At 51.4% G+C, this 14178-nt stretch overlaps 1 protein-coding gene across 1 annotated transcript in view; it reads left to right on the top strand.

Annotated features, from left to right (window-relative positions):
- LOC144754563 (aflatoxin B1 aldehyde reductase member 2-like) overlaps positions 1-14178 on the top strand; it is a 302692-nt gene that overhangs the window by 91150 nt on the left and 197364 nt on the right. The window lies entirely within an intron of this gene.

Here is a 14178-nt window from a genome sequence, read left to right on the forward strand (position 1 = left end):
TTTGTGACCCCATTGGGAATCCGAAAAAGTGTTAAACACACTGTTGTACATTTCATTTAGCGACTCGCAATTTGCCACTCGCAATGTGTCGCCAATTGCGAGGCGCTAAATGAAATGGTCGTACATCTGGCGACACAAAAGATGCGCTTTGGTGCAGGGTATTTACAACGTGCCGCATCTGAGAGATGCACCACGTTGTAAAGCCCTGCGCCAGAAGGAGGTGTTCCGGTGCAGGAACGCCTCCTAAAAGTGGCTGAGTGAAATCTACAAGTCACTTTGGGGCCCATGCTGTGTCAAAACCCTGCGCCTGCTTGAAGCAGGCGTAAGGATTGACGCAGCATTAACAAGATTCGCCCCCCCCCAAAGCATTGCTGGAGCTGTGTCGTGCTTGCGACGCAACTCCATCAATGCGCCACCTCTACGGCACAGATGCGTCATGCATCTGTGCTTTTTTGCCCCATGAGGCGCAGCATTGTAAATGCGGCGCATCAATGGTGGCGGAGGCATGGCGCACAATAAGTGGCGCATCCCTGCTGATATGCATGGATGCGTCACTTATTGTAAATCTGCCCCTAAGTACTTTGAGTATTTGTTTTGTGTGCACACGTGTGTATTTTTTTCGAATTACTGTTTTAATATTTGAAATTTAACTCGTACAAATTGCTTGGGGGTCCCCGGCTTCCAGTAGTGACTCAATGGGGGTCCTCAGGAGTCAAAGGTTTGGGAACCACTGGTCTACAGCATATACTAGTGATTAGAGTTCTCTCTATATACATATATATATACAAATAGTAGAATTAGGTGGGAGTAGGAAGGGTGGGAGGGATACTAGGGTATGGAAAAAAGGCAAATCCGAAACATTTGAGGATCATCAAGGGGGAAATGAGGGAGAAGGGTAAAGGCCGAGGGAACGGACAAGATGGTGGGCCAGGGTCAGGAGAAAGGAGCAGCGAGAGCAGCAGCAAAATGGCGGCCAGGACAAAAGAAAAAAAAGTAAAGAAGTCCATGAATAAAGGAGCAGAGCAGAGGGGGGCAGCCACAGGAGCAAGGAGGGAAAGGGATTGGGGGACCACCGAAACCAAAACGAGTCAATTAGATGGGCAAACGCTCAGGGGCCACTGGGCAGCAGAGCCGCCGAGGATGTTCAAAGGCACAGACTCTGGGTCGCAAGGGCAGCAGTGCCCCTCAGGCTGCACGCCAAATGTCTGTGGAAGTCCGCGTGGGTGCTAGAGACGCAGTCCAGGAAGGTGCCCCCCCAGGTTAAGACAGCAAAGAAAAGCCCTGGGGCATCACGCTGTAGTGTCGAGATTCTCCCCGAAACTGCTGTCAGGACAGATGTGCAGCTCGGATTCGCCCTGCCAGCATTCTGGCCGCCCCCGCCACAGCTGCAGAAGGTTCATGGCAGGATTACTGGAACTACAGATGCCGCACGAGACAGGCGTGACTATGTGTTCCTCGTGTTTGTAGTGGTGTACCCCGTGTTTGTGGTGCCTGATGCATATGTACTGTGTGAGTGTGTGCAGAAGGTGTGTGCTTTGCGTGAGGATGTGCAGATCTGCCATCATTGCTCGTCTGTGTGGTGTGTCTGTGTTTCTGTGGTGATGTTTCATGTCTGTTGTGTGTATGTATGGTAGTATCTGTGCACTAGCTGTGTGTCTATGTCTGTGGGCGTGGTATGTGTCTGTGTGCGTTTGTTAGGTGTGAGTGGTTTTTGTCTTTAGTGTCTTTATTGGTGGTTTATGTGCCTCTGTGGTGTTTATACTTGGCATGTAATGGAAGTGGTGTGGCATGTCTTTGGTATGTGTGTGTTGAGTGTTTATTGTGCGCATGTGGATTTTGTTTTTCATCGGCGGTTTATGCGCCTGTGTGGTGTTTATGCTTGGAGTGTAATGTAAGTGGTGTGGCATGTCTTTCGTGTGTGTGAGTGTGGAATGGATCTATGTTTATCTGGTGGAGACTGACCCCATTCGGAGAGAGAGGGTCGAGCCACAGGATAGGCAAAGGACACTAGACCTCAACTGTGTTGGGTGTGGTTGTTTGCCCAGGGCTTTAAGTGGGATGACAAAACTGGGGGGTCTCTCAAATGGGCGTGGCCAATGTGATTAAGGGCGTGGCTTAAAAACACCTAAGCTAAAAGTCTGTGCTTAGCATAGTGTGCCACAGTCTTGTATTTTTATGTTTCTGTCATTGCATCCAGATATATGATACAACAAGTAACATCAGGCCTATAACAAGTCAGGACATATTGGCTTTGTCAGCCACAGGACAGAGAAAGGACACCAGACCTAAACTGTGTTGGGTGGGGTTGCTTGCCCAGGGTTTTAAGTGGGATGAAAAAACTGGGGAGGGTCTCTCAGAGGGGCGTGGCCAATGTGAATAAGGGCGTGGCTTAAAACACGTAAGCTAAAAGTCTGTGCTTAGCATAGTGTGCCGCCCGTCTTGTATTTTGATGTTTCTGTCATTGCATCCAGATATATAACAAGTAACATCATACCTACAAAAAAGTCAGGACTAGTGGCTTTGTCAATGGTTGTTAGTTGCATAAAATAAATAAGCAAAACACACAAGATGATGGACTGAATGTTGCATAATGGCAAAACATTCACCCCCAGTCACAGATCTCGTTTTAATCCATCGTTATTTTGCTCACCAAGCCACCCCAGTTCAGACATGGCCATATGCAAATCAGTCTTTTTTTTATTTTATTTTTTTTATTATTTTTTATTGCAGAATTCACAGTAATCAAGGAACAAATAATCAGACACCTTCTAAGACTTCTTGTATGGCGCCTTTCATGCCCCCCCCAAGTGGGTACACGGCCATTCAGCCCACACCCCGGAGGTCGGGCGGCAGTTGTAAATCAAACGCTTTGCATAGGCCAATATATTCTACAGAGTTTTTCAAGGGCCTATATTTACCTCTGCAGTTTTTCTTATTTTTATTTTCCCCTATTGCTTAACAAACTCCCCCCCCCTTCGAACAATAAACACCATGTCACTTGCATCCGTCGAACTAAGTGTAGAAAGAAACCCATCAGCAGCCGCACCCTCCCATTCCTCCCACCAACGTCAGCGATTTCGCTTTCTAGATCTGCACCATATGGCCTAGGCAGTGTATTAACGACCCCCGTCGCTTTATCAGTGTAGCAAATTTACATTACTTCATTCCCCTCAAGCCCAGCTCTCCACCTCCCCCTCAACCGATGGGATCACAGTCACAACCCTCCATCTAGTCCTCTGTCCCTTCTCCATTTAGACCAAACTCTGCGAAATTTTTTGGGGCAGCCCCTGGCCTTATATGTCACCCGTTCGGCAGCCATATAGATATCAAGCCCCCTCCTCCATTCCTCTATGTCGGGAGGCTCTGGCACTCCCCAATGTTTTGCGATATCGCGCCTAGCCACTACCAGTGCCAAGACCAGAAATATAAGAAGGGGACGTGTCAGGTCCACCTCGTTAGTCATGCCCAGTAGGGCTAGTTTGGGCTCTTGCGTGATCTGGACCTCTAGGACCTCCTCTAATTCTGTGAACACTTGGGACCAGTATGTTTGTAGTACACTGCATGACCAAACCGTGTGGTAGAAACCCCCAATCTCCTGAGTGCATCTAAGACAGTTGGGGTCCTCAGTCTTTCCCATTCTGCAGAGTCGCTGCCTGTCGTAATAGGTTCTATGGAGTATATTGAGTTGGATCAATCGCAATCGGGACTTGACAGCAACTTCACGGGGATGCATCAGAACTGTGTCCCAGTCCAGGTCCTCCATTTCTCCCACCTCCGCCTCCCACGTGGCCCTGAGCTTTGCCAAATCCCCCAGCATATGGTTGGTCAACGTCTTATATGTCAGTGACACTGCCTTTCCCTGTATCTGTTCCTGCAGGAGCCTCCCCTCTAGAGGTGCATATTCGGGGATGTCGACGAGCGCGATTTTTTGGGCCTGCCAGGCGTGTCGAAGTTGGATATATTTAAAGTGCTGTGTGTCGTGGAGGCCGAAATCGGACTTAAGGGTCTGAAACGATTTGAATTCCCCCTTGGCAATTACATCCCCTATTGTGGAGATGCCAATATCATCCCACCTCTGGAAGCCTTTTAGTTTGTGGAGTTCCGTTAGCCACTGGCAGTGCCACAGTGGCGTCTGCCGTGTTGGCCTTTTTTCCCATCCCATACGGCGGGTAGCCGTCCTCCACGCGTGTAGTGTCACTAGCGTTGCTGGGAGGAGGGAGGTCCGCCCCGGCGTCCCATAGAGGAAACACGATAGATTTTTAGCAGACACTGTTGCTCTTTCCAATGCGTACGTTGGGTGATCGGCTGGGGTATGGAGCCAATCATTTATTGGCGTGAGATGTTCCGCCCAGTAGTAGGCCTCCAGATTGGGGAGTGAGATCCCGCCACTATACTGATGTCTCTGGAGAGTGGACAGAGCCACCCTCGCCTGTTTACCTAACCAGAGAAAGGATCTCAAGTCTGCATGGATCCTACGGAAGACCGGTGCTTGGATCGGATAGTATTCATTTTGCAGAGCGTAGAGGAATTTTGGCAATGTGACCATTTTATACATGGCTGCCCTCCCCAAGAGAGTCAGCGGGAGCTGTCTCCACCTGGTCATATCCGCCACCGCATTAAGTATGATCCTTTCTATGTTCCTCTTAAAGGAGAGAGTCTCGTCCACAGTAATGAATACCCCGAGGTACTGGAAGCCCTCGGTCGTGGTCAGAAGGTCGTCCGGTAGAGCTCCCCACCTATTGCTTCCCCCAGGGTCGTACAGCACCGACTTGTGCCAGTTTATTTTGTGGCCAGACATCCTACCGTATATGTCTATTTCTCGGAAAAGCTCTGGGATCGTGATGTCTGGGTGTGTTATGTACAATAAGACATCATCCGCGTAGAGTGAGATTTTTTCAGGCGTCGAGTCAGTGGCACTAGTTGTAAAACCGTGGATGTCAGTGTTCTGTCGGACCCTGGTGGCCAACACCTCTATGGTAAGTGTAAACAGGAGGGGGGACAGGGGGCATCCCTGCCGAGTACCTCTTTGAATCTTAAACTCTCGGGACAGAGTCCCGTTCACCCTCACTCTGGCCATCGGGGCAGTGTAGAGGAGCTGTATCCAACGCATGAACTGGGGACCAAACCCGAACCTGCGTAGAATAGCAAACAGGAACGGCAAGTGCACTGCGTCGAACGCCTTCTCAGCGTCTAAAGAGAGGAACCAGTGGGGTTCAGTACGTCCCCGTACCTCTTGCAACCGGTTATGGGTCCTTCTAAGGTTGAATTTAGTGGCCCTGTCTGGAAGGAACCCCGATTGATCTAGATGCACCAGATCCGTGATGACAGTTCGCAGTCGGGTAGCCAGGATGGTGGCCAACAGTTGCACCTCAGTGTTCAGCAGGGAGATGGGTCGATACGAGTCGCAATCATCGCGTGGTTTGCCCTCTTTATAAATAGGGACGATCGTTGCCCTCGACAGGTCAGGGGGCAGCTCTCCCTCCTCAAATACTCCTGCAAAGAGTCCCCCAAGGTGTCGTGCCAGTAGGTCTGCTGTCCGCTTGAAGAACTCTGCCGGGAAGCCGTTGGGTCCCGGGGTTTTGCCCGGCCTCAGGCTGGCAATAGCCTCGGTAATGTCATCTACCGTTATGGCCGTCTCTAGAGCCGCCACAGATTCCGGGGGGAGGGACGGCAGGACTGCCGCATCCAGGTAGCAGAGCGCCTCCTCCTGCGTGGCAAGTTCACGCGCCGCGTAGAATGCCTCAAAGTGTGTGGCAAAAGTTTCGGCTATCTCCCTGTCCGTGCGTACAATCACTCCATTTTCCGTCTCTCACTTCATCTATCCATCTCGCCGCCCTCTTTTTCCTGCTGAGCCACGCCAGAAGTTTCCCCGACTTGTCCCCTACGTCATATAGCCTGTGGAGGGTGGCAAGGGCCTGTGTCTTCGCTTCTTTGTTTACCAATTCCCTATACTGTTTCTGGACATCTAGCAGCTTCCTGAGGGTCTCGTCACTTTTCTGGGTTAGATATTCCCTTTCTCTGTCTAAGATCGTCTGCTCTCCGGGGGTCACCTCCGCCTGCAGTCTACGTCTCTCGTCACCCCGCCTAGAATTTATCCTATCCCTAAGGACTGGCTTCAGGGCTTCCCATAGAGTGACCTTCGAATCCACAGTGCCCGCATTCTCGGCCAAGTAGACCTTAATGTCGGCCCGTATACCTTTGAGTAGGGTCGCATTCTGTAAATCCCAGGCTGCCACGCGCCAGGTTCCTGTGTGTCCAGCCTGGTTTCGACCTACCCTTACATATAGAGGCGAGTGGTCCGAAATGCCCCTGGCCCTGTATTCAGCAACATCATCTACCCTCAGTTGTTGGCGGGACATAAAAACATAATCGAGGCGCGAGAACACCTTATGAGCCCCGGAGTAGTAGGAGTATGCCTGTAGTGTCGGGTGAAGCCACCTCCAAATATCCGTAAGTCCTATGGCTGACATCTGGCTGCAGAGTGTTGTCTGGCTCTCGCCCCTAGACCCCTCTCCCGATCTATCCTGTTGGGTGTCCATTACGTCATTGAAGTCCCCACCCACCACCTGTATTGTGTCTGAGGTCTCTAATAGTATGCGGTTGAGTGCCGTGAGAGTACGTGATTGCAATTTGGGCGGTGCATATACCGAGACAAGTGTGTAGGAGCGTCTGTTCCAGGTGCCCTGTACTCCAGCATACGTCCCTTGGGGGTCCAGCCATGTGCGGGTAATACAAAATGGGGAAGCTATTTTGGCGATAATTGCCACTCCTCTGGAGTCTGATGTGTATCCCGCATGTGCCAACACCCTGTGTCTCCCCCTAGCGAGGAAGGCGCATTCGGTACCCCGGAGGTGTGTTTCTTGTAGGAAGGTGAAGTCCGGATCGACCCTTTTGATATAGGCATTCACCAGCCCCCTCTTGATTTTAGAGCCCAGACCATTAACATTCCACGTCAGGATGCTCATTTTCCTATCCGCCCCTATTGGCGTGGTTACGTTATTGGCCATTGGATTGTGCGGTAATTGCATGTATTCCCATACCAGCCTGTGTAGGTGATGCGTGGGCTCAATGTGCGCTGCTGCATGAATCTAGTGCAAGTAACCCCCTCCTTCCCTTGGCCCTCTCCTTCCCCAACTTGAGAGAGTTCAAAAACGTTCCACCCCCCCACCCTCCTCCCCGCCTCCCCCCCCTTCCAGTTGCATCCTATCATAGGACCAAACCATCCGTAGGTGAAGGCCTGTCGCCCTCCCACACATCCCTCCCTTTACAAACTCCGAAACAGTAAGAGAAAGTTCAAATAACGTAAAAGGGCGTGGTAACTTGCATGGTTCCACCCGTCGAGCTGCAATCCCATGTCTCCCAGAGCACTTTCTTTCACGAATGGGAGTCCTGTGTGTCCATTATAGGCGCGCCGGATCGCCCCGAGGAGTCCTGCTCCAAGTGATGGATTTCCTTGACTAGTGGATGGATCAAGTCCTCCACCTCCTCCTCTCCCCCCGACGCGCGGCCTTCAGATTCTTCCTCTTCATCTCCTTCAGATCGGATACCATTGCGCAGGCAACTGAACCTTGAGCCCGCCACTGAGTCATTGCCTGCTGCCGTAGATCCACCACTCCGAATGTCCTCAGTGGCCCGGGATCGGTATGGGGTCGCCGGTGTCAACTTTCTCACTCTCCGTGACTTCCGTCTCTGAGGTTTCGGCATTTCCCAGCATGTCTTCTCCCGTACTGATCTTTCCATGGCTTCTCGCCCCGCGGCTTCCCTGCTGTTCAGTACAGGGCGCTCCTCAAGCCATTGCCAGGCGTCCTCCGGATGTGAGAAGAAGATGGCTTTATCCTTGTAGATCACCTTGAGCTTAGCGGGGAAAAGGAGCATGTATCGGATGTCCAAAGTCCTCAGTTTTGCCTTCACAGAGTCGAACGACCGACGTTGTTTCGAGACTTCCTGGCTGTAGTCCGGGAAAATCATTATAGTCGTGTTTTCCAACCGTATTTCCCCCATTTGTCTGGCTTCTCTCAAGATGAGATCTCTGTCTGCAAAGTTCAAGAAGCGGGCTATGACTGGTCTCGGTCTCGCCCCCTCCGGTGGTTTCGCCAGAAGGGCCCTATGCGCTCTTTCAATGATGAAACATGGAGAGAACTGTGCTGTCGGGAAGGTGGTTTTTAACCAGGCGTGGAGGAATGAAGACATGTTTGTCCCCTCAATTCCCTCTCTAAATCCCACGAAGCGCAGGTTGTTGCGTCGCGATCTGTTTTCTGCATCGTCCACCTTCCACTGCAGCTGGCGGTGCGAGGCCTGTAGTTCTGCCATGTCCTGCCTCAGGGTGGATATCGCCGCATCGTTGTCGTTTATCCTCGTTTCGGTCTCCGTCACCCTCTCGGACAGTTTCCGGAAATCTTGGCGTAGCAGTGTGACTTCGGAGCCCACTTCCCCGATCTTCACCTCCAGGGCCGCCCGGGACTCTTGGATATCCGTCCTAGACGCTTGAATGGCCTCCATCAGCAGCGCCGTGTCGTTCCGCCCTCTGGGCGTCATGGAGTGGTGTTCCACCGTAGGTCTAGGCGCCGCAAAGTTGTCCATTGGGCCTTGTTTCGCCGGTTTAGGGACCACGTCTCTCTTCCCCATTTCTGTGTTCTCGTCGGGTGATGACCGCTAGCCGCAGACCCCTGACAAGTCAATAGTAGCGTTGGTGCCGAATGGTGTTGGGGGGGTGGAACGCGGCTTACAGTGTAGGTTGTAGTCCCCTGTCGCCCTCGGGGGCCGACCTCCAGCCAGTGGTGGATGTGGCTTCCTCCGTGGGCACCCGGCCTCGTCTCGCGTGTCAGTTTGGCCGCAGTGTCACCACCTGCCCCCCACAGTGAGCACAGCGCCGTCGGGTGCCTAGGGCTTCCTTCACCGACTTCGCCTATGGCTCCCCGGGTCTCCCCCTCGAACCCGCAGGCAAACAGGGCGAGTTAATCGGTGCTAGGTGGAGGAGGGGGGGGGGGGGGCGTGGGATGCGGAGCCTCACCTCGGGCTAAGGCACCTCCGCGCCGATCATCTTTTTCGGGCCTCCTTCGTGTCCCGCCGCCATATTGGTGCAGGGTCTGGGTCCTTGCGGTGGGCTCAGTGGACCGGTGCCGGCCGCCCCACCGGGGTCGCCTCCCAGCCGAAATCACACCCGGGCCGTTTCCACCCCTCGATGCTACCGTCAGCTGGTGAGAGTGCTTGAAATCACCGAGGCGCCCAGCCCGGCTCTCCCTCACCAGCTAGGAATAGCGCCGGCCGCCATCTTGCTGAAGGCGGCCCGTTGTTGGTGTTGCCCGGTCTGATCGTCGCACTCCGGGTAATTCGCACCGCGGACCGACCTGTCCGCCGCGGCTGCCAGGCATCGGGTCTCGACCTCCCCAGACCTCGAGGCGGTGTCTACGCGGCCCGGCGACTCGCGGACTCTACGCCCGCCATCTTGGTCTCGGTGCGAGGTGCCAGGTCAGAGCCTCGGGCTCGATTCTTCAGGCTCGGTTCTCCGCGTGATTTCGCACCGAAAGTGCGGCGGATACACCTCCTGCAGTCCCAGGGGTGGTGCAGCTCCCGTCTGTGTGCTTAGCGCCTCACTGGGGATGATGGAAACGGCGGATCTTCGAGCAGCTCGTCGGGAGCTCCGGCAAGGTACTCCTCAACCGGCCATGGTGCTGGCCACGCCCCCCATATGCAAATCAGTCTTGACCCTGTGCCTCATGGTAACAGTTCAGCCCGAACTGCCAAGCCATGTCTTCCCTGGACCGGAATCAAGCATCCTAGGACCGGTTTCTGGCTATCAGCCGTCTTCAGCCAGGATAGCTTGACTCCAGTGGCTTAGTGAGCACGGGACCCACGTCTGGGCATACCCTTCCCACATAGGGTGAACAGCAAAACACACAAGAGGATGGACGGAATGTTGCACAAAGGCAAAACATTCACCCCAGTCACAGATCTGGGTTTAATCCATCGTTATTTTGCTCACCAAGCCACCCCAGTTCCGACATGGCCACATGCAAATCAGTCTTGACCCTGTGCCTCATGGGAACAGTCCAGCCCGAACTGCCAAGCCATGTCTTCCCTGGACCGGAATCAAGCATCCTAGGACCGATTTCTGGCTATCAGCCGTCTTCAGCCAGGATAGCTTGACTCCAGTGGCTTAGTGAGCACGGGACCCACGTCTGGGCATACCCTTCCCACATAGGCTGAACAGCAAAACACACAAGATGATGGAAGGAATGTTGCACTTCGGGCTGGAGTGTTCCCATGAGGCACAGGGTCTAGACTGATTTGCATATGTCTGAACTGGGGTGGCTTGGTGAGCAAAATAACGATGGCCCCCTTTAAACAAGCATTGGCATAGCCAATAGGTCTCGCCTTTGGGACCTTATAGGTGTTTAGTTATCCAGCACAATATCCTTGGTGCAACAACATCGTGTTGCATGGCTAAACACTTATAAGGTCCCAAAGGCGAGACCTATTGGCGAATAGGTCTTGCCTTTCATTAAGTTAAAGCCATTTGCTTCCCTATACAATACCATTAGCAAAGCAAATGGCTTTAACTTAATCAAAGGCGAGACCTATTGCATTTTCAATGCTTATTTTTTTTTGCTGTCTGGTTCAAACGTTGATCTTGAGTTTCAGGATAGTGGAGTTACAACCATGATCGACCCCAGACACAGGATTTTCCATGGAGGAGATTCATCATTGCTGTTTCAAACGCAACCTGGGCTGGTAGGGTTTTCTGAAACCAGGTTGTATGAGAAGTCTATGAGGGACATTATTTGGTGGGGGAAGACCTGTCCAAGATACTGCCAGGGCAAGCAGAGGAGAGTCCCAACATCCATTCCCAGATGACTCCAATGTCGTGGAAAAGACATAGTGTGGGGCCCAAGAGAAGCTTGAACGCAGGACAAAGACTACCCCAAGGGCACTCATGCAGGCGGCGGCACCTCCGTGGGAGCAAAGGAGCGTGGCACCACTTAAATGCCCCCCAAAACCCCAGAGATGAAAAATAAAATTATACATTTCCATTTTCTTTTTAATCTCTTGGGCTATGGAGGGCATTTAAGTTGCACAATTTATTTGGAGTAGTGATTTATTACCATTTTATTTTTCTTTGCCTTACATGAGTGTCAGGACAGGGCGGGCCTGCTGAGTGTCAGCAGGAAGGAATAGTGGGCAGAGGGATGCCTGTGCATGGTTTAAAGTGGGTGTGTCTCTTCTGCCAGCCATTCTGTGATGACCAGCCAGACATGTGCACCTTTAACCTCTCTACCCAGCTTTCTTAAGACAGCTGGGTTGAGAGCAAGTGGAGACCTCCAGTGCGCTGGGAAGCACTGAGAGAGGTCGCTCACTCCAATCCAGGCGCTGCTCTCATGCTGGTTAACAGCATGTGAGCAGTGCCAGCATTGGTCAAGGGAGTTTGCTGGGGCCCGCACTGCTGTTTCGGCAGAAGAGGTCCCGCGCAAGGAGGACGTTGTGTCGTTTGTATTTAGTAAGTGTTTTAATTTTGAATTCCTTTTTACATTTTTTTTGAGTGTGCATGCACCCACGCTTTGCCCCCATGCTATTCGCCACTGCACACCTACCTCCTTCCACGCAAGTATCGACCCTACAGGGTTTAACCTCGAAAAGAGTTCCATATGGAGGACAAGAACTGTTCTCGAGGAGGCTGAGCTTTAAGCTAAATAATCTAGTCAAGAGACCTCGACACACTGTTCCGGCCACAGCAGTTGAGCTTGCTCTGCACAGAGAACCGCCCTCTGCTTCGGAGCAGCCTGAGCCTTGACTCAAACCCACACCTTGCCAGCCCTAGAGCACTGAGATAGGGTGACCAACTGGCATGGGTGCAAATTCAGGACAGTGAGTGCCAACATTCAGGACATATGGTCAAAATTCAGGACAAAAATTAAGGACAGAAGGTCAGAATTCAGGACGAAAATTCGGGACAAAAAGTACATTCAGCACACACATCAAAGGAAGTCGCGCAATAGTGCATATGTAAATAGACAACCAACCATCTGTTGTGTATGCGAGTGAAACACACGTGTGTTTGCATATTCAAAAAAAAGTGAAGAAAAAGATCAAAGCTGAAGGCTTCTCTGATCTTACAAGCCCCCTCACGCCCACTGAAAAAAAATGCCGGATCCGAAATGCTGTCACTGGGCAGAGAGGCCCATTATCATTCTGTATGTGATTATTAGGCCCACATACAGAATGATAATTGGCCTGATAGCAGTCTGTGCCAGGTTGGGGAGGGGCTGCTGCAGGCCACAGATCACAGCAGGGGCGTGAGTTGGCCCCTGCAGTGAGAGTTACAGGCTGCTTTCAGGGGGCAGCTCACGCCAATGTCTGAAATTACGGACAAAAAGAGTCCATGGAAAAAAAACATTACGGCCAACGTACAAAAGAGGCCCTAAATACGAGCCGTTAGTGAAATTTATGGACGGTTGGTCACCATACACTGAGCTGATGCCAGATTCGGATTTGACGCAGACTCCAACTCCAGGCGCAGCGTCAAACGACTTGATATTGGCAATTAAGCCCCCAGAGATTTCAGACAAAGGAAATTATATAGTCCTATGAAATTTAGAAAAAATGTCAGCACGTCTGCCACAGAAACAATCAGATTTCCCTTTTGAGAAGGCTATCTCAGAGGAGCTTCAGGAATGTCCAATCCCTAAAATGCACAAGCCTCAATATAGCCCTACAGCACAGCCCCACCCCAAAGCACCATCTGCCGCCAGTAACACGGTCACATAGGTTACAGTCACCACAAGAATCTGATCTCATAGACTGATTGTGGTCAAAATACCCAGGATGATCAGCAGGATCCGTGCTTTGAACCACTTACCCCTAATGAGAATATCCCTAGAAGAATTATAATGCAGATCCTCAGCATGATTCTAACCTGGGGCCATATCAAGTTAAGGCCTCAGCCCAGTTGACGTAACCGCATTCCATGCTGTCATTCAGAGGGCGGCAGAATATCATAAGGTCAAGCTACATTTCATGGAGGAAGAGGACTTTCTAGTTGCAACCTTGTTGGAAACTGAAAGTTCTGACCAGTTCCTGTCCATGCTTATCACACCCAGACTTGAAAACAGTTATAACACTGCTCCAAAATAACTAATGTATATCAAGGGTCATGTTCTTCCACATTCATTACTGGTAGATACAGGTTCAACATGTGCTTTTTCCCAGGGCAGGAGATTGAAGCTGTCTGAAAGCAGGTTGCTGTGGTGGCGGCAATAAAGTGACGTATATCCTGTACTGTGGGTCTCTTCTCAAGACACAATAGGTAGAAATAGGAGGTTATGGAACTGCTCATCATACATGTCAGAGGCATACTGTAAGAGGCAGAAAATGCAGCAGGGAAAACTATCTCTAGTGCAAACATCCGCTGTGAGACCTGGACGTGCGTCACTAAGAGTGTCAGTCAGCATTGCGTCCAGAGGTAGTGCAACACCGGATTCATGTTGCCATTGATGGTGAATATCTCTTCAGGTCTCAGGTATATGCAGTGCTCAAGAAGATTTTTTTTTAAATGGTACCAGATCATGCAGAGGCCATGCGGACACTTCAGAACAAACCTGCCAGGTCTGGGTTTTGGCATCAACAGAAGGGTGGGACTGTGAAAGCTGCTGTGCCAGCAACGCCAGTGTTTTCAAGAGAGACCAACAAAAAAGTCCTGACCCATGGAAGATTCAGGGGCAGCCATTGTGGAAGAGATTGGTGGTTGTGGAAAGAGTGCCTCCACTTCAGTGGAGTGACTGGCCATGACCCCTGCCCTGTGTCATCTACAGTACCGTTTATAGGTGTAGGTGGAGAGGAGAGATTGCTCAAATATTCCAGGGTACTAACAATCATGTTTGAATGATTCTCCCTGCATGTTCCATAGTGCTGCTAGTGAAAGCGTGTTCTAGGAGTAAGCCCCTAATGCTTATTGTGCAAATGTGCCAGAACTGTGACCACGGTGCCATGCAGCATGTCAAGGGTGATTACAGATGAACAGAAAGGCCAGAAGTATTTATAGTGCCGGTGTAGCTCAGTGCAGTCAAGTGCTCAGCACGTTAGGGCCGTTCTGTGCGTCAGGAGATGTGAAGGTTACCTATTGCCCACTTATATTGATCTTACACCCACCGTCCCCAAGCGTTACATTATTCATGAAGCTAATAA

Source organism: Lissotriton helveticus, chromosome 5_1 (assembly GCF_964261635.1).
Source record: "Lissotriton helveticus chromosome 5_1, aLisHel1.1, whole genome shotgun sequence".
Taxonomy (NCBI): domain Eukaryota; kingdom Metazoa; phylum Chordata; class Amphibia; order Caudata; family Salamandridae; genus Lissotriton; species Lissotriton helveticus.